The sequence below is a fragment of the Schistocerca nitens genome, chromosome 1, assembly GCF_023898315.1.
Source record: "Schistocerca nitens isolate TAMUIC-IGC-003100 chromosome 1, iqSchNite1.1, whole genome shotgun sequence".
Lineage (NCBI taxonomy): Eukaryota > Metazoa > Arthropoda > Insecta > Orthoptera > Acrididae > Schistocerca > Schistocerca nitens.
The window spans coordinates 179,627,794-179,652,204 of record NC_064614.1 but is presented as its reverse complement, the minus strand read 5'-3'; the positions used below and the strand labels follow the sequence as shown (position 1 = coordinate 179,652,204).

Here is a 24,411-nt window from a genome sequence, read left to right as displayed (position 1 = left end):
TTTTACTGGTTACAGAGACACAGTTGGTTACAGAGGTAGGTCTGAGCTTCCATTTCGTGCGTTGGTACCCAAGTTACTATGGATTTATTTACCAAATGTCATTTTCGTTTTGAAGTCCAAGTTGTTAAATAGAGCTTCCAACAGGAACATATTTCTGTGACTGCGTGGTGTAGTATGGTGGGCAATTAACTGAGTAGGCCTGTTGCGTCACCGCATCGTCTTACAAGGCCCCGTTATCCAGAATTTTCTGAAAAAGAGCTTCCAGAGTTGCTATAGGAGATCCCTTAGGCTACAGTGATGGGTATGTTCTTCCAGAGTGCCACCTCCTCCGCATTCTAGTCGTCAGACCAAACGTAACATTGCTTGATTTGTGGCTCGGCAGAAATGATCATGTTTATTGATCACCAAGGTTCCTGGACTTTTCTCTTTTAGATTTTCTGAGTTCTGGTGTGGTTGAAAGGAGAATTATACAAAGATAAACACAAGAGATGGATTCATTGTTCCGATCATGAATATTGCTGTCCTCATAAACAAAAGCCAAGAAGACCTCGAAAGAGCTACACACTGTGTTGTCAAGAGAATTCGAAAGTGCATTGAAGTCGAAGGTGGAATTCATGAAATTCATCTTTGAAAATCATTTGCATTTGTTTAACATTTTCTGTGAGATTTTTTTTTTTTGGAGTGTATGCTAACAGCTGTAACTCTGTCTCCAATAAAAATTGGAGCGATGTTGCATGGAATGTGTACTGGAAATTATCTATACTACCACTTCTTAAAACACTTCCTATTCCTACTGAGTAATCTTGTCAGAATAAGCTCAGTAAGTCGATTGGAGTTTCGAAGATAAAATAGTTACTCGTGCAGTAGTGTGCTTTGAAATGAACGTGTAAACGTGATGCATTAATATTACGAAGCAGGCATACATATTTTCTTTATATGCAGGTGGAGGTAACTAACAGAAACCATCAAAATTATGTCCGGAATGGGTAAAAAAATTACCGTGCTGTTTACGCTAAGTTATAGCAGAGAATGTGGCGAATTTCATGGCGTACGTAACTATTTTTTAACTTTTACGACTTTCGATTTGCGACGCCAGTTTTGGTCTTTTTTTATTTTTTTTATAGAACTGCATATTTTTTTCCTGCGACAGTCAGCGTCGACCTGTCCTACGTCGTATGCACTTCTCGCCTAGACGTGCTACGAGTAGCCGCAATTCGAATACTCCCGTCAATTTATTTACGTTTATTTAAGTTTGTCAGTAATTGTACAGCTGATAAGAGTAACAACTGAACTGATACCTAGTAGACTGTTTCATTTAATAGTTTAATAAGAGGCATACTGGTGGAGTATGGAATGAAGTTCTGCAAAGAATTAATGAGAAAAAAATGTACCGGGTAGTTATAATTAAAGTGCAGCTACTCAAATAGGTTCAGTATGGGCTGAAATTATCTTATGGCAGCGAAACTTTGTACATATTCTAGTTCGTTAACGCGAAACCGATTTACGCTGCAAAAGAATTCTTACAATTTTGGTCACCAGATGCAAATATGGCGGTTTGAGTGCAAGAAAGACGTATAGTAATGTTTCCATGTGTAATAGATTATGAATGGGACGTGGACAAGGAAGATCAAACAACTGAGAAAGACATACTGTTCATTTTACTACTAACAGCCGCTTACCCAGTTTGCTCAATATGAGCACTGGAGACGTCGATGAAATGCTGTCAAGTGCAGATTTTCACCTGGTGGCCGAAATTGGAATTAATTTTTTCCAGGATTAATTGGTTCCGCATTAACGCATTAGCACATCCACCAATTTTCGCTGTGATACGATAATTATAGCCCACGCTGGACCTCCGTGTGTAACAGCACTTTAATTTCAACCACATAATATAAGAAAAATAAGTAAAAGCAAATACATAGGACACTTAGTTGATAAGGTTTTTATAAGGATCTCATTTGCGGGAATGTGGCGTTGGAATGCAAAATATATTTTAAGGTCAGATCATTTCATAGCAGCTTTAGCTGCAAACAGGTGAATCTGGAATACCGGATCTCCTCAGTCCATTACATACCATTTATTATGGTGTGGTGTTATTGGCCATGAGACCACTTTAGGGGGTTGTTCGACCGCTTGGTGCAAGTATTTCTGCTTGACGCCACTGCGGCGAATTGTACGTATTCATGATAAAGGTGACTTTGAAACGATTAGGACAACAGAAACACCCAGTGTCCGGCTGGGAAACGAACCTGGGACCCTGTGATCGAGGGGAGCGACTGCAGTTGCGAGAAAGAGCCGATACTTCAGCAACTAGGATGGCTGACAGGTGTGATTCTCAGAGAACCAACATTGTTTCCGCACCTTGCATATCAAGGCAAGCGTCGCTTGTACACGTTGTGCAGTGAAAAGCGGGTTGGCCACGTGGAGCAGCTCGTATAGAGCGCGCAGTTCGGAGCTCACTGGCTCCGCTGTGTGCGTGTCTTGAAGGGTAAGATATGAAAATGTGCAAGCTTCCTGCTTTATTTTGTGATCAGGACTTTAATAAAAATGGCAAGGTAATGTTAATCAGAACACAGGTAGGAGTTGTGTTCTAAATAACAATAGATTTATTCATTCTTAACATCACAAGACACATAAAATGGCTAAAGAAACGTCACACAAACATTTTTTTGACAAACGTTTTCACTAATATGGGTGTATGGTGGACAAAGTGATCCGCTGTGGATCGATACACGACACTAATCAGAACACTAATCGCTTTATCTGACTTCACACAGCCGGCCGAATTGGCCGTGCGGTTAAAGGCGCTGCAGTCTGGAACCGCAAGACCGCTACGGTCGCAGGTTCGAATCCTGCCTCGGGCATGGATGTTTGTGATGTCCTTAGGTTGTAACCTCCCCCTCACTTATCGACGTTAATGACAGTGAAAAATTAAACCGCGTATACCTAATGGAAATTTGGGAGAAGCAATCGTCACCGAAGTTAATCTGTCGGTAAAGAGGGAGGAAAGGGTTACATCTAAATGAAAGGAAAAATGCAAATGAAACTGGTGGAAATTCATTTTGAAAAGGGGTAAAGTTAATAAAGAATGTAAATGTGCGGACGTTACGTTAACAATTAACTAGCGGTAATTAGATATTTTAGATTTGGGGAAGATTATGGTCGCCAGTCCTATGGACAATTACTATAATAACTGAAAAAGAAAGGTTATTGCACATATAATTAGCACTAAAAGCATGGCAACTGAAGGTTGACACGTGTTGTGTGAAAACTGAATGTTTGTCTGAAGTAATAAATTTAGCTACACTCTGACTTAATTTAGCAAAAGAATTAATAAAACCGGAAAATCGAAAGTTAATTTAGTGACTGAAGTTAATAGTGAGCTTTCTTTCTGAAGCACATCGAAATTCAGTAAAATACGGTTAGTCTTGGACTACCTCAACAATCATTTCAAAAGCTACTTGAATCTACGCAATTTTGAAATAAGAGATTTAACTTTGAACTTGAATTAAATGATTCTGAACAATTAACAATAGTAAAATTTAGTACGTACCAAGCTGAGCTGGAGTCACAGGTAAGCTAAAATACGGTAACAAAACTCGCACTCTTAATTTGTGCTTGTGTAATCTAAATATTGTAGCCAGCTACGAAAGTTTAACTGAACTTTGAAATTAAAGCAGTGAAATTGAATGATGCTGCTTTAATGCTGGCGTTTGAATTTCAACGCCACTCGGGTTCATTTCGGAAAAGGAAGGGACCCTGCTTGGCAATGCAATTGGGACAATGAGCAACAAAGGTTCATGCTACGTTGCTGTAATTTTGTGATTTGAACAGTTTAAAAAGCTGAGGTCTGCCATACAGTTCTGAAACTTTACGTGCTTTTAGTCTTCCTTGTTGGTTGATTGAAGGTTTGAAGTCGCCGATCGAGGAGGTGGCGACAGTCACTCATTGTCGGCCGTCGCTGTTGCAGAAGCTGGATGCTGGCGCGCCTTCTTCCCGACACGGTCACCAGGCGAAACGGGCTCTTGATGTGTGCCAGCTAGTGCTTCCCGTCCGCGGCACCGTGCTAGAAACTACCATAGCCAGTCGATCGCAATTACATGCTGCCAAACCCCGAAAGCCCGGCAACTTGCGGGAGCGTCACACAACACACCTGCTCAATCGCACTACTCCAACCAGACTCTTTCTTTGCTCTGCCCGCGCTCCACGAGGCAGAGTTAACACTACCAAAGATCCTACACACTTTTATTCTTCACACGACCTATCGATGTAATCGTTCGATAGCAGTTTTCCCTAGGCAAGACCCAGCGTAAAAATACAAATAATATTTACGAAAGAAACCAATTATACATCGACATAAATGCATAAATATATATATATATACAAATAGTAAAACAAGTACAATATGTAAAGACACAGAAATGTCATATATTCAGTTAACAAAAATAAGCAAAACAAATTTATAGTACAATAGATGGAAATAGGAGGATATGCATTTCCGGCGTTACAAGGTTAGTTAGGTTTAACTAGTTCTACGTTCTAGGGGACTAATGACCTCAGCAGTTGAGTCCCATAGTGCTCAGAGCCATTTTTTTTTTTACTTCACACACTTGAATCCGGGGTATAACATTAAACCTACGCCACAATCAAGCATCTATACTATTCCATAAAGAAAAATATGGCTCCAAATAACAGGGTGCTGAGCAGCATATATTGGAGCCTTACGCCGTAGCAGCGAATACCTCACCCTCCTGGTGGTCAGGGCGGCACACCACGATGCGTTCGGCGATTGAAGTCACGGACGGCAGCAATCTGCTATTAATGGCGCGCGCCCGAAATATGCAAGTCCGCGGTCTCGCGTTCGGCAAATTCGGAACGCAGGTATTTCCCTATGAGCCTCTGAAACCCCGGTGGATTCCAGTGTGCAGGTGGACCCGCTTGCTGGGCTGCCGATCTACTTTGACTCCCTGCCACGACTGTGCCTCACGGAATATGTCAAATGTTTAGACGCCAACTCAAAACAAATAAGTACACCCGTTGTGTGCGTAATGATCGAGGCAGTACCTCTGACGGTTCAGATGGTGACTGGCACAGGCTCTAAGTGGCACACCAGCAAAGGACACAAGTCTCACCGATTAGGTAAAGACCTGCAATTCTTTACTCTCTTTTTATCAGCTTTCCTCGCCAGCTCAGTAGCAAAGCACATTTACATCTTAGACTACTCCCACTTTAGCACAAGCCAGTCACGAGCTGGAGCGCCGCATTCGAAGATGGGAGACTGGCCCTTGCTCTGCATACACGTATTTGATCAATCATAGACTTTAAAGTTAATTTGGAGAAATTGAAAAAAAAAAAAAAAGATTCAGCTTTGTGGCCTCTTTCCCACGCGTTTACGCAATTTCTTTTGCTAACAAAACGACCTGGATTGAACCACAGCCCTCCATAAAAAGATCGTTATCTCCCCTATTCCGTCCATTTCGAACTTTCCAAAGAACGGCCATAAACTCACTAAAAGCCTCGTGCTTTCACTAATATTTTTTGTAACAGAGTCTGGACGTCTGGGCGCCAGTGACCTGCCCCACGGAAATTCGCAGAAAGCTCACAGTTGTCTCATCAGCTTCCTGCCTAACAAGGGCCCATCCTCTGCTTTATTGCCAGTTTTAAATGCTCTCCCCATAGCAGCTGCGACTTCTCGGCGGTAGTCAGCCTACCTGACGCTGCCGCCGACCAACCGGCGTCATCCAACATATCTGCACAATGACACCGCCGAATTTGGCGGTCCGCAAATGTTTTCGCCCAGGTTTCCGCAGAAAAAACGCTTCCCTCGGCCCTCAGCCGCCTTACGCTTTTACTGCAGTCGTTTAAATTGTGACCCTATTACTTTGAACGCAGGTAAAGCTGACCGCTATTCCTTCATTAGAGCACACAAGCAAGACCGTCAACTACTGTCCACCTATTCATCATGATGTATGAAGTCAGATCGTATCCAGGTATAGAAGCCAAGTAATAAAGATGAATAATCTAAGAACACCACGCAGCAAATACCACATTAGAAGTGAGAGAGCCATGCAATATCTCAAGGCATTTGATGTTTAAACTTATTTTAGATACAAACGGTACGTTTCTGAACTTGATTCCATAATCAAAACTTTGTCTACAAAGTGTTGTCTACAAATTTCAGAAATTTGTATAGGAATTGTGAAACACTAAATACACTCCTGGAAATGGAAAAAAGAACACATTGACACCGGTGTGTCAGACCCACCATACTTGCTCCGGACACTGCGAGAGGGCTGTACAAGCAATGATCACACGCACGGCACAGCGGACACACCAGGAACCGCGGTGTTGGCCGTCGAATGGCGCTAGCTGCGCAGCATTTGTGCACCGCCGCCGTCAGTGTCAGCCAGTTTGCCGTGGCAGTCTTTAACACTGGTAGCATGCCGCGACAGCGTGGACGTGAACCGTATGTGCAGTTGACGGACTTTGAGCGAGGGCGTATAGTGGGCATGCGGGAGGCCGGGTGGGCGTACCGCCGAATTGCTCAACACGTGGGGCGTAAGGTCTCCACAGTACATCGATGTTGTCGCCGGTGGTCGGCGGAAGGTGCACGTGCCCGTCGACCTGGGACCGGACCGCAGCGACGCACGGATGCCCGCCAAGGCCGTAGGATCCTACGCAGTGCCGTAGGGGACCGCACCGCCACTTCCCAGCAAATTAGGGACACTGTTGCTCCTGGGGTATCGGCGAGGACCATTCGCAACCGTCTCCATGAAGCTGGGCTACGGTCCCGCACACCGTTAGGCCGTCTTCCGCTCACGCCCCAACATCGTGCAGCCCGCCTCCAGTGGTGTCGCGACAGGCGTGAATGGAGGGACGAATGGAGACGTGTCGTCTTCAGCGATGAGAGTCGCTTCTGCCTTGGTGCCAATGATGGTCGTATGCGTGTTTGGCGCCGTGCAGGTGAGCGCCACAATCAGGACTGCATACGACCGAGGCACACAGGGCCAACACCCGGCATCATGGTGTGGGGAGCGATCTCCTACACTGGCCGTACACCACTGGTGATCGTCGAGGGGACACTGAATAGTGCACGGTACATCCAAACCGTCATCGAACCCATCGTTCTACCATTCCTAGACCGGCAACGGAACTTGCTGTTCCAACAGGACAATGCACGTCCGCATGTATCCCGTGCCACCCAACATGCTCTAGAAGGTGTAAGTCAACTACCCTGGCCAGCAAGATCTCCGGATCTGTCCCCCATTGAGCATGTTTGGGACTGGATGAAGCGTCGTCTCACGCGGTCTGCACGTCCAGCGCGAACGCTGGTCCAACTGAGGCGCCAGGTGGAAATGGCATGGCAAGCCGTTCCACAGGACTACATCCAGCATCTCTACGATCGTCTCCATGGGAGAATAGCAGCCTGCATTGCTGCGAAAGGTGGATATACACTGTACTAGTGCCGACATTGTGCATGCTCTGTTGCCTGCGTCTATGTGCCTGTGGTTCTGTCAGTGTGATCATGTGATGTATCTGACCCCAGGAATGTGTCAATAAAGTTTCCCCTTCCTGGGACAATGAATTCACGGTGTTCTTATTCAATTTCCAGGAGTGTAGAATAGTTGGATACATTTTACATGGCTTGTTTCTGAAGAGTTGAAGGGACAGTAGAAGAAAATATCTGCAGGGCTAGATACAACTAAGTAACAATTGGGAGCCTGAGCTGTGCTGCAAAAAAGGAAGTTTTGGATTGATAATAGCAATTATAACGCTCAGAAACACCATTCCCAGCCTTTGACACCATTTTTAACAATAAAAAATAGTGCAATTACTCTAAACAGTAGTAACATTGACTTGATACAAACCACAAGAAATCTTCAAGAGTGAAGAAATCTGTTTTAGTGGCTGGATAAAGATTAATAACACAACAAATATTCTGACACATTACTACAGTGTTACAGAGCGTTTATCAGGATAAAAAAATGTTCACATGTGTGTGAAATCTTATGGGACTTAACTGCCAAGGTCATTAGTCCCTAAGCTTACACACTACTTAACCTAAATTATCCTAAGGACAAACACACACACCCATGCCCCAGGGAGGACTCGAACCTCCGCCGATACTTATCAGGATAGTCTACACTATTCCTTGGCTGTTGTTCTACACGTTTGGATAATTTCAGCATATGCTGAGATGGCAAAAGTCATGGGATAACGATATCCACTTATACAGATGGCGGTAGTATCGAATACACTAGGTATAAAAGGGCAGTGAGCTGTGTTACTGCTAAAACTACGTTCTAGAGAAACCAAATTGCAATTTAACCGCAGATACTCAAAAGAGATAGGAAGCTGGGGATCGTTGCTGATGGATGAACTCGTGGTTGGTACATAATTTTAATTTCAACTACAGGACAAATGTAATTATTACAAAATTACAAATCAGAATAACAATATGAAAATTTTAATTCAGACCTTTGTCCTCTTAAGAAAATATACAACTGACTTTAACCAGAAAAACTATGTGATAGGATTATGAATTAACATAAACAGTATTTTAAAAATAATAATTAAATTTGATTGAAAAAGGAACATTTTCACCACCATAAGCAGACTATTAAGTTCATTGCTTTCGTAACCAAAATTTAGACAACTCTAATGATTCAGCTTAAGTTACTTAAGAAAAGATCTCGTCCGTCCCCGCGGACAGGCCGTATACTTAACTAAAGGATGGAAGCGCGGCTTTTACACGGTGGTACTCGGAACAAACGAGTAGAAAGCAACCGCCAAGCAATTTCGAAGATCATCATGCTGCAAGCCAGGGCAGAAAACACGCCGAACACACATTATATCTCAGCCTGCCCGCCAAGGCGACAAACCCCAGCTGCCCCAACTACCAGACCATTCCTGTAACAGCAAATAATTCACGCGGCACACAAATGCAACTCGTGATTCACCTTTTTCAAGACCATGCAAGGCTTAGTAAATACGTGACTATCTGTAACATGACTGAAAACCAAACTGAGACATTTTGTGAATAAAAGACAAAATTACATTGACTTGACAAAAACTCTGCCCTTCATATTGGTCTAAACCCAAAACTGGGCGAAGAGCACATTAATTAACATACTACATAGCCCGCCCGGTTGGCCGTGCAGTCTAACACACGGCTTTCCACTGCCCCTTATAATAGCAATAGTTAACCAACTATTACCAATTACAACCTCTGTTGTTGTACAAGAAAAATTAATCTTAGCTCCTACAAAAGTAATAGGTCCATTTAGTAGCTCTTCTTGTGCTACATTATTAGGAGTAACAGTAAATGTATCCACAGTCTTGTACACAGGCATTCTTGATCTTCTTGCATATCTTCTCCTCCTGTACGGCATGGCTGTGTGCTCAGTGCGGCTGCCTCGAGTCGAATGAGCGTGCAGCTGCCTGTACTGCGGCAGGAAGTCGCGCGCAAAAAATTCGACATGGCGGCCGGAAGCTGTATTTTTTCCAGCGGATCGCGCTTAGTTAGAACTATAGCGCGATCCTCCGAGCTCTAGCGGCGGCCGAGCGAAACTCGTTCAAGGTCACCCGGCCAATTTGTGTCGAGGTCCGGTGAACTGGCCAGTCTGGATATTTTTTAGTCGGTTTTCCATTTGCCTCGGCGAATGCGGGCTGGTTGCCCTTATTCCGCCTCAGTTACACTATGTCGGCGATTACTGCGCAAACAAGTTCTCCACGTACGCATACACCACCATTACCCTACCACGCAAACATAGGGGTTACACTCGTCTGGTGTGAGACGTTCCCTGGGGGGGTCCACCGGGGGCCGAACCGCACAATAACCCTGGGTTCGGTGTGGGGCGGCGGAGTGGTGAAGTAGACTGCGGTAGTCGTCGTGGGGTTGTGCACCACTGCGGCTGCGGCGGGGACGGAGCCTCTCCGTCGTTTCTAGGTCCCCGGTTAACATACATACAATACAATACAATACAACATACTACATCAAATTAACACTGCAAGGAAACTTTAAAACAAGCAGTAAAACTCTAGACTTCGCAAGTTCAGTATAACATTTAACTGATCTCCGGCAGATACAACATGCCATCCATAAGTTTCACAAATCTTCACGTGTAACAGCAGAATATGAATCATACGTAACTTAATGTTTCCAATTACGTGACGAGGAGCTGTCCAGTATGAGATGATGGAACCGCCACCGTTTCGCACCGCAAATGCGGTGACTGATCAGCACCGCACACCCGGGGCGTGGCAAAACTGCGAGGCCCAGACACATCGGATAGAGACGAGGGCCTGCTTTCAAAACGGCCGACCAGAGAGAGAGCCCGGCCACACACCAACCCGGAAAACAAAAGCTGAAACGTCAGAGATACAAGAGCAGACGAGTGTCGATATCAGCGATGCAAGTGGAGCCTAACTAGCGCCTGTCGCCATGGCTCAGGCAATGCATTGGTGAAGCTGTCATTTGTACACACGTGATTCAAGGGAAAATTATGGCCGCACGACTGGAATTAACAGATTCTGACCGCGGAGTGGTAAGGGAGCTAGACGCATGCAACATCCCATTTCGGAAATCGTTGGGAGTTCAGTATTCCGACATCCGCAGCGTCTAGAGTGTGCCGAGAATACCGCATTTCAGGTGTTACCTCTCACCACGCAAAACGCAGTGGCAGACGGTTTTCACTTAACGACCGAGAGCAGCGACGTTTACGTACAGTTGTCAGTGCTAACAGACAAGCAACACTGCTAGAAATAACCGCAGAAATCATCATGCGACGTACGATGAACGTGTCCATTAGGACAGTTCAAAAATGGTTCAAATAACTCTGAGCCCTATGGGACTTAAATTCTGTGGTCATCAGTCCCCTACAACGTAGAACTACTTAAACCTAACTAATCTAAGGACATCACACACATCCATGCCCGAGGCAGGATTCGAACCTGCGACCGTAGCGGTCACGCGGTTCCAGACTGTAGTGCCTAGAACCGCTCGGCCACTCCGGGCGGCGTACTTTATGTTCCCAACCAACGATGGAATTCTTATGTATGACAATATGCCTAGTCAACGTGCCACAACTGTTCGCCATTGGTTTAATTCGAGCGACATGAATCCAAACGAAAATTTACAAACCATAATACAAAAGTCAATTCTTACACAAAATCCTGCGCTGGCAACACTTTCGCAGTTATGGACGGCTATAAAGACAACCTGACTCAGAACTTCTACAGGACACTTCTTGACTCTATGTCACGTCGAGTTGTTGCACTACGCCGAAGAAGGAGGTCCGACACGATTGTTGGAAAGTATGTCATGACTTCTCACTTACACCCCTTCTGACCTGGTCGTACGCACTGCTTCGATTGGGATGTGTGTGTCTCCTCTTGGTGCAAGCTAACCGACGACTATTGTAATTGTTCCATGTTATCATGCATACTAGCTCTGGGACGAAGTTGACATCTGAGCAGGTTCCACACATGTAATACCGCAGACAGAACTAGGGATAGTGCTGACCGCGGGAGTACGTCAGCATCATGCAGTCAGCTCGTAGGGATACGTGGCGCGTGTCGACGAGCATTGTCCCGTTGATACGTGGCAGTATGATACTATCGGAAGGGAAGTAGGGTGTCTGTGATGTACGGTTGCGCCGTCATTGTTCCCCCAAGTCATGCCCGATGGCTTCCCACGCCAGGAATACTCAACTGTGCCTCTCCAAAGCATTGGAAGAGCGATACCTGTCACCAACTCGTCCTCATACGAGCTTCCGATGGTCATCCTGGGTAATGGGCAGGCAGAATCGCGAGTCATCGCTGAACAAACTTCAACGGCATGCGTCAGCAGTACATACTCGCCAGTCAGGTCAGCACTGCATTGTGTTGTGGTGTTAACGGCAGCCTATGCGCGGTACTGTAATTCCTCTAGTCCGGCTGCTGATAGTCTGTGGCCAATGGTGCAGGGTTCTACAGAACGTAGCAAGAGTCCGTTACTTGTATGAATGAAGAGTCTCACGTCAATAACATAGAATTTAATGTTCTCGGGTTTCCGACAGCGTCAATTGCTTAAAACTACACGAGCTTTCGGCCAAGCATTCCTTGGCCATTGTCAAGTGGTATGACTGCCAACGGGCTGTTGGTACACCCTTATAGACGCCAGCTGCCGACTGTGACGTCACTGGTGGCCATGACATTGCCATATATGGGCATGTTTTGAGTCGGCTTTCGATGTGCCCTCTTCAATAGCGCAATCGCTGGATCCCACTCAGCGCTGAGCTGCAAGCCATCGTCTCTATTCAGGGTGTCTGTGGTAATTTTTATATCAACAGCTTCCTTTATTAAACTGTCCCAGAAGCCGTTAGTGCGAGCCACGACAGAGGTATCGTCAAATTTTATATGGTGACCGTTTCTTAACGCATGTTCAGCTAATGCAGATTTCTCTGGATAGCGTAGGCGATAATACCCTTTATGTTCTTTCCTGCGTTGTTCCACAGTGCGCACTGTTTGTCCGATGTACTTCTGGCCACACTCACAAGGTATTTCCTAGACTCCAGGTGTTCTGAGACCTACTGCGTCTTTAGCTGGTCTCAGTAATTGACGGATTTTCGTTGAAGTCCTGAAGATTGATTTGATCGTGTCTTTTCTCAACAGGCGACTTATCTTGCCCGACACAGAGCCACAGAATGGCAGCAGAGCAAGTTTCTTTTCCTGCTCTTCGTCGGTGATATTTCCAAGAAATCATTTCTTTTACTTGATGGACGCTGTAGCCGTTATTCCTGAAAACCTTGCGTAGGTGGCTCAGTTCATGGGGCAGGTTATCGTCGTCTGATATTACTCTTGCACGATGCACCAATGTTTGTAATACTGTGGTCTCATGTGATGGATGATGATGGCTGGTGGCATGCAGGTACAAGTCTGTGTGGGTGGGTTTTCTGTAGACGCTGTGGCCAAGGCACCCACTTCGTTTACGGTGGAGAAGGACGTCAAGGAAGTGCAATGCATTATCTTCTTCCACCTCCATGGTGAACTGGATATTACTGTTGATGCCATTGAGGTGTTCCAAAAACTCGTCTAGTTTCTCGCGTCCGTGTGGCCAAATGACGAACGTGTCGTCAACGTATCGAAAGAAACACTTCGGCTTCAATGGCGCAGTATCTATGGCAATAGCCTCAAAATTCTCCATGAAGAGGTTTGAAACAGGTGGAGTTAACGGGCTACCCATTGCTACGCCGTCTGTCTGATCGTAATAATGGCCGCTGTACACGAAATAGGAGGACGTAAGAGTGTGCCTAAATAGCTCGACCACGTCACTTACAAAGTACTGGGAAATTAGGTCCAAAGCGTCTTTGATAGGCACATTCGTAAACAGCGCCACTACATCAAAACTGACCATAATATCATCCTCACTAAGGCGTAGACGGTTGATTCTGCTGATAAATTCTGCTGAGCTTTTTATATGATGTTTGGAGAGTCCCACATACTGAGCGAGGGCAGTGCTGCCGTAATTATGGAGTTCGAGGACTATGATACGAAAATCTGTGCGCTACTGAACGAAGATACTTATCGGAAGCTCCCGACATCAAGAAAAGTAAGAAAAACATCAGAACTTCTTAAGCGATCTTCAGTGAAAGACATTGTGGTTAAGAATCTTCTCCCACAGGCGCCTAGACCACCTACTGCTTATGGTTTACCGAACATACACAAGGACGGGACGCCATTTCGCCTTATTGTGTCTACAATAGGTTCTCCAACATACAAGCTGGCGAAGTACTTGGCCAAGCTCCTCGCTCCACATGTGGGACACTGCGAACATCTTACGCCTTCACACGCTTTGTATGCAGTACCAGGCCTGGCAGCAACAATGAACAGGATTAACACTAATGCGCTATCACGGTAATTAACACAGAACTGCAATTGTAACCATTTATATCGAAATTACTTGGACATCGGACCTTATATCCTGGACCGTTTTATTTTTTGGGTACCTAGTGTATCGTTTATGTTGATTTAGAAGAGATAGGTAATCCAGAACTAGAGTCAGAATTTAAGAGAGCTTCGGTGGACTTAAGATCAAATAAGGCAGAAGGGATAGATAACATTCCACCAGGATTACTAAAATCGTCAGGGCTTCACCTGGCAAGAAAACGTTTGTGTGCAGAATGTATGAGTCTGGCGACATACCATCTGACTTTCGTAAAAATATTATCCACACAATTCCGAAGCCTGCAAGGGCTTACAAGTGCGAGAATTATCGTTCAATCAGCTTAATAATGGCTCTGAGCACTATGGGACTTCACTTCTGAGGTCATCAGTCACCTATAACTTAGAACTACTTAAACCTAACTAACCTAAGGATATCATACGCATCCATGCCCGAGGCAGCATTCGAACCTGCGGACGTAGCGGTCGCGCGGTTCCAGACTGTAGCGCCTAGAACCTCTCGGCCACTCCAGCCGGCTCAGGTTAACAGCTCATGCATCAAAGTTACTTACAAGAATAATGTACAGAAGAAAGGAAAAGAAAATTGGGATGTGTTAGATGACGATCAGTCTGGCTTTAAGAAAGGTAAAGGCACCAGAGTGGCAATTCTGACATTACGATTGATAATGGAAGCAAGACTATAGAAAAGTCAAGACACGTTTACAGGATATTTTGACCTGGGAAAAGCGTTCGACAATGTAAAATGGCGCAAGATGTCAGAAATTCTGAGAAAAATAGGAGTAAGCTATGGGGAGAGACGGGTAGTATACAATATTTACAACAGCAAAGAGGGAATAATAAAAGTGGACGACCAAGATCGAAGTGCTCGGATTAAAAAGGCTATAAGACAGGGAGGCAGTCTTTCGTCCCTACTGTTCAATCTGTACATAAAGAAGCAATGATGGAAAAAGAGACAGCTTTCAGAGTGGAATAAAATTCAAGGCGAAAGGATATCAGTGATACGATTCGCTGACGACTTTGTTATCCTGAATGAAAGTGGAGAAGAATTACAGGGTCTCCAGAATGGAATGAACAGTTTAATGAGTACAGAGTATAGGTTGAGAATATATCGAAGAAAGATTAAAGTAATGAGAAGAAGGAGAAATGAGAACAGCGAGAAACTTAACATCGGGATTGATGGTCACGAAGTAGACGAAGTTAAGAAATTCTGCTACCTATGCAGGAAGATAACCAATGACGGACAGAGCAAGAAGGACGTCAAAAGCAGACTAGCACTGGACAAAAGGACATTCCTGGCCAATAGAAGTATACTATTATCAAATATAGACCTTAATTTTAGGCACAGATTTCTGAGACTGTACTTTTGGAACACAGCATTGTATTGTAGTGAAACATGGACTGTGAGAGAACTGAAACAGAGAGAATCGAAGCATTTGAGATGTAGTGCTACAGAAGAATGTTGAAAATTAGGTGGACTGATAACGTAAGGAATGAGGAGGTTCTGCACGGAAACGGAGGGGAAAGGAATATGTGGGAGGCACTGTACAAGGAGTAGCGACTTCATGATAGGACGTTGTTAAGACATCGAGGAATGACTTCCATGGTACTAGAGGGAGCTGTAGCGGGAAAGAAGTTTAGAGGATGACAGAGTTTAAGATACATCCAGCAAACCATTGAGGACGTAGGTTGCAAGTGCTACTGTGAGGTGAAGATTTTGGCGCAGGAGAGGAATTCGTGGCGGGCCTCATCACACCAGTCAAAAGACTGATGACTAAAAAATAAAAAGAGCTCCGTTGTAAGAGTTAACAAACGTTTCTCGTCTTTAATAAAGTAAGGTCTTCAAAAGACATAAACTGTTATTCTGAAGAGAAAAACACGACCCACTTTAGTATCTCACTGCACATATAATATATAACTATTCATTATAACACTGTCCCACTGTTAACATCATCTGTTGTATATCTTCGCAATTAACATTCTTTTTGAAAGATTTTGCATATCACTGTCACGGTGCACAGCATGTTGTGCAATCGAAAAAAAAAAACGGACCAAATGTTGAACGTAGGGTAAAAGGCGTTGCAGACAAACATCTAGCACACCTCCAACAGCTATCTGAAACTTATGTGGTTTTACGAGTAAAGCTGACGCATCTAAAATGTACGAGAAGACAGCGGTAAACGGTGATTTCTTTATTGTCACAACCGTTTTTGCTGCATTAAAACAACGTCCTCAGGTGAAAACAGTGTCGCATTAGCGCACCAATACACCCCCAACGTTTGTAGTAAAAAATTAAACTCCTGAAGAGGGGAAGTTGTCAAATAAAACAGGTCATCTGGCCGAATAGCGCGGTGGCACGCCTGTGGTGATTGCAAGGGAACAGCATGGAAGGCGGTGAGGTGTGACAGTAAAGAGGTCACCAATTACAGCTGTCAGCTGGTTCATTTTATTTCAGTTCAGCATGAAATTTAATAGCTGTCGCTGGCCGCATATCAAAGTTCTACTCATTAATAGATTAACAAGTTTTCATGAAGAGGATAGAACTTGCATTCGAGTAATTTTCTGTTGGCAACGCATCTTATAGGACATTACTGCTCTGTCAGACTGCCAACTTTCGTTGTTCTCATTAAACACTTTTTCCAACAGACGTAGAGCTTAAACGTGAAAGTCGTGGCAGCTGGCGTGGAACTTGTTACAGCTTTATACCGCAAGTTCTCAGCAGTGCGTATGCTTCTCTGAGGCTGACAGCACATCCTCTGCAAATGAAGAACTTAGTGACCTTAATTGTAGGCGAAACTTATTTACTTGCGGCAGTTGTACTCCAGTAGCTGAATGCTGTGTCGCGAGCAAACATATTTTTCTCCTTTTTCCTTTGTATTCACAACAAGACAGGTTCCGAGGAAAAAGTCTGTTTAGTGGTTTGTACTTGAAGTTTTTTCGTGTGCTAGCTCATTAGAAAGAAGACCTATTCTCCTTTTTGGAAGTAAATTACACTTTTAGCTTTCAGCTGGCACTTGAGGTCAGGGGAAGCCTCTGTGAAGAACTTGCGGAAATTCTTAAAATTCTATACTCTTGGCAATAAACTGAACATTGTGAGGTCTACTTGATATCAACGAAAGTAATCTCAGTTCCCATGTAGCGAGTGTTCTTTGCGGAAATTTGTTAATTCAAAGAGCCTTTCCTATAATATTTTTAAAACAATAAAATATTGTTTTCACTTTAGATAACTTTTTCGCTTACACATTTCAGCCACTCTTCTCGAAATGCATAAAAGTAGTCAGTTGTTGCCGGCCGCGCTGACCGAGAGGTTCTAGGCGTTTCAGTCCGGAACCACGCGGCTGCTACGGTCGCAGGTTCGAATCCTGCCTCGGGCATTGATGTGTGTGATGTCCTTAGGTTAGTTAGTTTTACGTAGTTCTAAGTCTAGGGGACTGATGACCTCAGATGTTAAGTCCCATAGTGCTTAGAGCCATCTGAACCATCTGTCAGTTGTTTGTAGAAGAGTTTCATACTATTAGTTTAGCGCCTTCCACTTTGTTCATCAAAAAATATATTGTCAATTCTTTACTCTAAAGTTTAGAAAATGGGCCAAAAGGTGTGTGTTATTCCGCAAGTATTTGTCGAAGTATATCTTAGCACCCTCAACAGCAGTTATTAAAAATAAAAAATAAAAAAGACCTTCGATCGAATTTTCGTTTCACAGTTATTTACAGTCTCTGTTGCAGGACATTGATAGCACCTGCGCTAAGTTAAATATGTCTAGTTACAATCAAAATTTTGTTACTTGGAATACGCTGTTATCAACGACAGGAAATCTTCGACATTTCAATTAGATTGATGGGTTCGGAAAATTAATGCAAGACTTTTATTGAACACGCTACCTTACATGCAGTCATATTGGTTCTGTGAAACCTGTTTCGGTCAAATATATGTTGGTTTTATTTGGTTAATATATTTGCAGCGATGTGTGTAACCTCCTAGCTTTTGAAAATCAGAAGTTACAGAAAAACGATAATTTGAATTCTTCTGATGATATTTAAAATAGAAATCGGGGTAATTGTGTTTAAATATGTGCTATTAAGAGAGCTATAGTTGTGTCCATGTTACTTTGTCTTCCCTTGTGTTGCTGCTAAGAATCACAACAACACGGTTCACCTCGTCCCATTCTCAGAATTAGAGTTGCCTACATGAAATTAAGGCATTGCAGTACCTCTTGATTTCCCTCTAAAAATAGATTCTGCTCCTTGCAATAATGTCTTAGAGACACGAAAACTAAAAAATCAAAGGAATTCCAAGTGCAACATGAACTTTTAAAGCACTGTTCTGGCCTCGAGAAAGTACGTGTATTGTGCATCTTTTTATGCGCGCAGGAAAAAAAATGGCGAAATTTTGTTATGTACGAGCGACGTGATCATTGTTCTACCTTCACCGGAGTTTAGTCTATAATATTCAATTTATGGACGTAAATAAGGAATTAACGAACGCCAAAAATGGTAAAAGCATGGGATTTCTACAAAATTCTTTTTGTTTCTAGATGTAAGGGTGAAAACATAAAAAACACTTCTGTAAGTAGAGTTGACGTACATCTCTTGGATAATAATTCTATGTAAATAAAACCTGGCGTACATCTATTTAAGTATAATTTAATGACTCAGTGTAACTGACCATCACATGCCTCAAAATTGTTCAAATATTCGGAAATACGAAATTTGGTAAGTCTCAGCCTCAAACAGAATGCAATCATTTGGGCACGCGATTATTGCAGACGAGCCCCCTTGTAGATGATTTCAATTTTATGCTGTATTGAGGAAATTAGACACACTGAGAACCGTGGTCGTAGTACAGTTACAAGATCATGGAGGTATATTCCTCTTTCAAACTAAACGAAAAGCAGTTTGCTTTTGCCATACGCATATCGCTTCTTTTAGATGTGAAGCGTCTTCAGTGACCTGTAAAACGTGTTTGCTTCATGCATATAATAAATGCGTTATGTAGTAATTGTAAGTATGCTACAATATTACATTTTCTTTCGTTATTCTCTTGTTTTTAAGGTCAGTAACAAGTATTGCTGCACAATTTTCTTGAGATTAAAATGTCGTTTGATGTTACGATTTCCGAGTCCCCTAGAACTTAGAACTACTTAAACCCAACTAACCTAAGGACATCACACAACACCCAGTCATCACGAGGCAGAGCAGGTGGTTCGATTAACCCTCTGCCAGGCTCTTAAGTGTGATTTGCGGAGTAGCCATGTAGATGTAGATTCCCAGATACACTGATTCACTTCCTTGACTTTCTGTCTATGTATATTTGCTTCTGGATATTTATCTGGTTTGTCTATTTCTGTTTGTGAATGTGACTGGAATGTGTTTCTTGTTCTGTAAGCAATATGTAATCCTTGTTTCTTTATTATGTCTGCTACTCTGTGTGATGATCTGAGTTTGTGTGTTAGTGTGTGCTATTCCTTTCTGTTGTGTCGTGACTTTTATTGTAATCGAAGTATTATGCTGTGGTGTCGCTTGCAAATAGTACGGCCCTCATAAAACCATCAGATTCATACCACGTTAGAGTCGTGAAGTCCCAAGCAATCATGGTCCTTCCATTGTCGAAATGGGGCACGTTGTGGTATTCTCTCTCTTACAGGGGCTTGACAAGATACCGGTATCAATCAAAACCGAAATGTGAGATTAGAATTACACACTCTTTGCGTAATAACTCCTTTTACACAGAAAGTAAATTTCGTTCCTCCTACCTATTTTCAGTGCCTGGACTGTAATGCTAATTGTTTCCATACCCGATGTTGATGTCTATTTGACGTTTGTTGCGCGCCGCCTTCAAGAAGCTGGAATTTTAATTGTCTTCAGTATATTTCATTCACAATGGTAACAGAAGCGCTCTTTTTCCAATACGACAGCAATCTAAGATTCAATCACTAAAAAGCATACAAACGTACATGTCTGTAAGCTTTCGTGGCCGTTGTCATTGCTGATAAAATTTCCTGAGAAGTTTGTGCCAGCCAATTTCCTCTTAAAATTTGTAAAATTTGTCCAGTGTTCGACGTTTCGTTCCCTCTACTTGGATCCTCTTACACTGGAATTCCGAAGGAGATGGCGCAGGGGTTGTATGCTGTACTCGCAATCGCGAGGACGGCGGTTCACATCCACGACCCATCATGCTCATTCAGATTTTCTGTGATTTATCTAGCTCGGTCCTGCGAAATGGTAGCATGATTTCTTTGAAAAGGCTCAGCCGACTTCCTTACCACTACTCAACCAATTCAAGAATGTGCTCCGTCTCAAATAACCTTGTTATCTACGGGAAGGTAAGCCCTAGAGATCAAAATACGGTCTTGTTTGCGGAGGTTTTGAGTTTCAAATTTCAATGACGCGTTTCACCTGTGGTAGGCATCTCCAGATTAACTGCAGTGCAAAAAATTACAAAAATAGGTATAAGAAAACTTCCTCATCCCATTTCGTGTTAGAGCGTACTCTACGGAAAAAGATTTTACGAAAACTTACTCACGGGGCACGCCGTCCATAAAAATGATTGTACGATTCAAATACACGGGAAAAATGCAATTAGGATATTAAAAGGTTGAAAATCCCAAATGCCTCTCAAATGTGTTCCTGAAAAGAACCGGAATGATGAAAAACTGTAACGAATAAATTTTATGGTTTGATAAACGTGAATTATTTGGATTTAAAAAGGATAGGAAACTAGACCGTGAAAATACATACAGAAAAATCATTTAGTTACCTTACTCACTGGCATGCACAGCACAGCTTCACGAAGCGGGAGCACAACGCATATGAGGGATGCCGTGGTCAAACTCAGAATCTGGAAAATTGAGCCACAACAGGAAGTAGTGGTGGCATCTTCACCGAGAGGTAGATTAAGGATGCGATCAATTAATGAGCTGAAAAAGTCACTTTACAGCGACTTGGATGACAACATGAAGCATGTGTGACTGCATCACAAGTGGTTGGCTCCTTATGTAACCCTAAACTTTCGACAAAGTCAAATGGTGCAAGATGTTCGAAATGATAACAAAAATGGGATTAACTACAGGGAGAGACAAGTAATGTACAACATATAAAAGAGCCAAGACAGCCGGCCGCTGTGGCCGAGTGGTTCTAGGCGCTTCAGTCCGGAACCACGCTGCTGCTACGGCCGCAGGTTCGAATCCTGCCTCGGGCATGGATGTATGTGATGTCCTTAGGTTTAAGTAGTTCTAAGTCTAGGGGACTGATGTCCTCAGATGTTAAGTCCCGTAGTGCTTAGAGCCATTTGAACCATTTTGCAGCCAAGAGGGAATAATCTGAGTGGAAGACCAAGAACGAAGTGCCCTGATAAAAAAAGTTGTGAGACAGGGATGCGGTGTTTCGCCCCAGTATTTAATCTATACATCGAAGAAGCAATTATGGAAATAAAAGAAAGATTCAGGACTGGAATTAAAATTCAAGGTGAAAATATGAAGGTTAAGATTTGCTGATGACATTGCTATCCAGAGTGAAAGTGAAGAAGAATTACATGATATGCTGAAAGGAATGAAAAGTGTAATGAGTACAGACTATAGATTGAGAGTAAGCCGAAGAATGACGAAAGTAATGAGAAGTAGCAGAAATGAGAAAAGCGAGAAAAATTAACGTCACGAAGTAGATGAAGTTAAGCAATTCTGCCACCTAGGCAGCAAAATAACCTATCATGGACGGAACAATAACATAAAAAGGAGATTAGCATTGACAAAAAGAGCATTCCTAGCCGAGAGAAATCTAATAGCCTTCACTTGAAGAAGAAATTTCTGTAATGTTCGTTTCGAGCACAGCATTGTATGGTAGTGACACACAGACTGTTGGAAAACCGAAAAACACACAGGACTATGTAACTATACAAAAAATAGACCTTACTTTTGGGATTACCCTCACATATATATATATATATATATATATATATATGTGAGGGTAATCCCAAAAGTAAGGTCTATTTTTTGTATAGTTACATAGTCCTGTTTATTTCTACAATGGTTTACATCAGTTTATAGCTTGAACATTTAGGTATTTTTCGACATAATCACCATTTCTGTTGATGCATTTTTGTAGACGCTGTGGCAGTTTTTGTATGCCCATGTCATACCAGCTCGCCGCCGTGCTGTTCAGAAAGCTATGAACCTCTTCTTTCACTTCGTCGTTGGAGCCGAATCACTTTCCGGCCAAATGTTCTTTCAACCTAGGGAACAGGCGATAGTCACTGGGCACCAAGTCAGAAGTATAGAGTGTGTGGGTGATTATGTTCCACTGAAACTGTTGCAGGAGAGCAACGGTTTACCGAGCGATGTGTGGGCGAGCGTTGTCATGGAGAATGTGTACGCCATTGCTCAACATTCCTCTTCTCCGGTTCTGAATTGCCCGTTTGAGTTTTTTCAGAGTCTCACAGTACCTGTCAGCGTTAATTGTGGTCCCAGCGATTCAGCTCCGACGACGAGGTGAAAGAGGAGGTTCATAAGTTTCTGAACAGCATGGCGGCGAGCTGGTATGACATGGCGCATATAGAAACTGCCACAGCATCTACAAACATGCATCGACATAAATGGTGCTTATGTCGAAAAATAGCTAAATGTTTGAAAGGTCTCTGTTGGATTCCTTTCATGTTAATTTCTTAAATCTGTTGTCATTTACGGCATACATTCCACTTCTGAATTTCTCCATCTGGTAGGAGACTGAGCAGTGGAACGTGTTACTTTTACACATAAACAAGAACGATCTGTTACACTACTACACTTTAAAACACAGTTTATGTGTAATTCATGTCACACAGACTCATATGGAACCTACATGCACTTTTTTTTATATAGTGTATATGATAAGATACTGTCATCCCCCTTCCCTTCTGTATGAAAGGATGAATGAGCAAATGTATTTCTAGTTGCATGCTTGATGGTAGCAGACAAGCGTGTCTGCTAGAGAACAGTAGGACCAACATCAGAACAGGTATCTATGGTGACTTCCGTTTGTATCTGTGAAGCACCCTTGGTAGGGGCCCACGCCAGTCTGTCCGCGGCGAGCGTCTGAAGTGGTAAGATCTCCAGCTAAGCGCGTCTCTGCTAAGTCCGTTGGACAATGGATTTCTTAAGTTCAGCCTAAATGAAAATTTAACCACCTGTATTTCAGGTTTGGATCTAAAATATCTTATGTTATCTTAAATTGCAACGCAGTGCAATCCGAGTGTGAATTTCAGAATATCTTCCAGTAGATGCTTTGTCACTACTTTGTGAGTAAAGTGGAACCATGTGTTGATGATCCGTAACTCTAAGGTCATCAATCTTAAATGCCAATGTGCATAAGATTATAACGTCTCGTCTTGACAATATTTTTCAATATAGGAACTTTCCTTTATATTCAAACCACGTGGGGTGTACTTTGTGAGACCAGTACCACGTGCTTATACAGTTGTTTGACCCATCAGGTTAATAGTAAGACGATAGTAACCAGTTCGAGGTTTTTCTTTTGTAAATTGCATTTCGATGTAATTTATTTTAATTATCAAAATTATTGTCGAGTTACACTCTTTGTGTAAATCAAGTTGACCACGTGAAGCATGTGGTGTAATCATCAAAGTAGCCCTCAGCTATTCTTTTCGGGAAGATTTCACAGAGAGTTAGTATGAATTTAGTATGCCAGTGTGTGGTAATTTCATGACGGACATGATTGTGCTACGGATGTAACTTCTTTGGGTGAAAATTTAGTCGGTTGGTTGTGGTTAATTTCCTCTTGCATATGTTTCAACGTTCTTCGTGTGTTATTTTATGAATACAGTGTTGTATGCAGTCCCCCAATCTTGGCTCCATATTTTATATGTTTCGTAAGATTACAAACTCACATTTTCACAATCCTAAATAAGGCACCAATTTAATTATGAATCAAGTTTAATATGCTGAAATTTTAACGGTACAGTGATCAATGTTAAAATAAATGTCCAAATACAAACTGATTTATTTCGTTTTATTTAAGTTCTCTTTATATATATATATATATATATATATATATATATATATATATATATATATATATATATATATATATAATCACTGGTTGGCGTAAGATGACTATTAAAAGATTATAATTAATGTTAGTCTGGTTGGGAATTTGGTAAGATAGACTGGATACCTGCTGAAAAAGTTGCTCAGTAATGCAGTAATGCAAGGTTAACTTTCCCAGATAGCTCACAGCTTTTAACCCGCTTTTATTGTTTTGAATATCAGCACCGCTTTCAGAACAACCAAATGCATCAACATTACATGTTCAAGCCCTAAACTGATGAAAACAGTTGTAGAAATAACAGGTCAATGTACTTAAAAAAAATAGGAGACCTTACTTTTGGGATTATATATATATATATCCTTCACCCACAGTTGTCCCAGGATGGCTGAACACTCGGAGCACTTTAGTGGAGTGCTGAAGAAGATTCCAAAAG

The 24,411-nt window shown here is 42.7% G+C and overlaps 1 protein-coding gene across 1 annotated transcript in view; it reads left to right on the top strand.

Annotated features, from left to right (window-relative positions):
* The window catches only part of LOC126244919 (GTP-binding protein Rhes-like), a 509,501-nt gene that overhangs the window by 424,589 nt on the left and 60,501 nt on the right, over window positions 1–24,411 (top strand). The window lies entirely within an intron of this gene.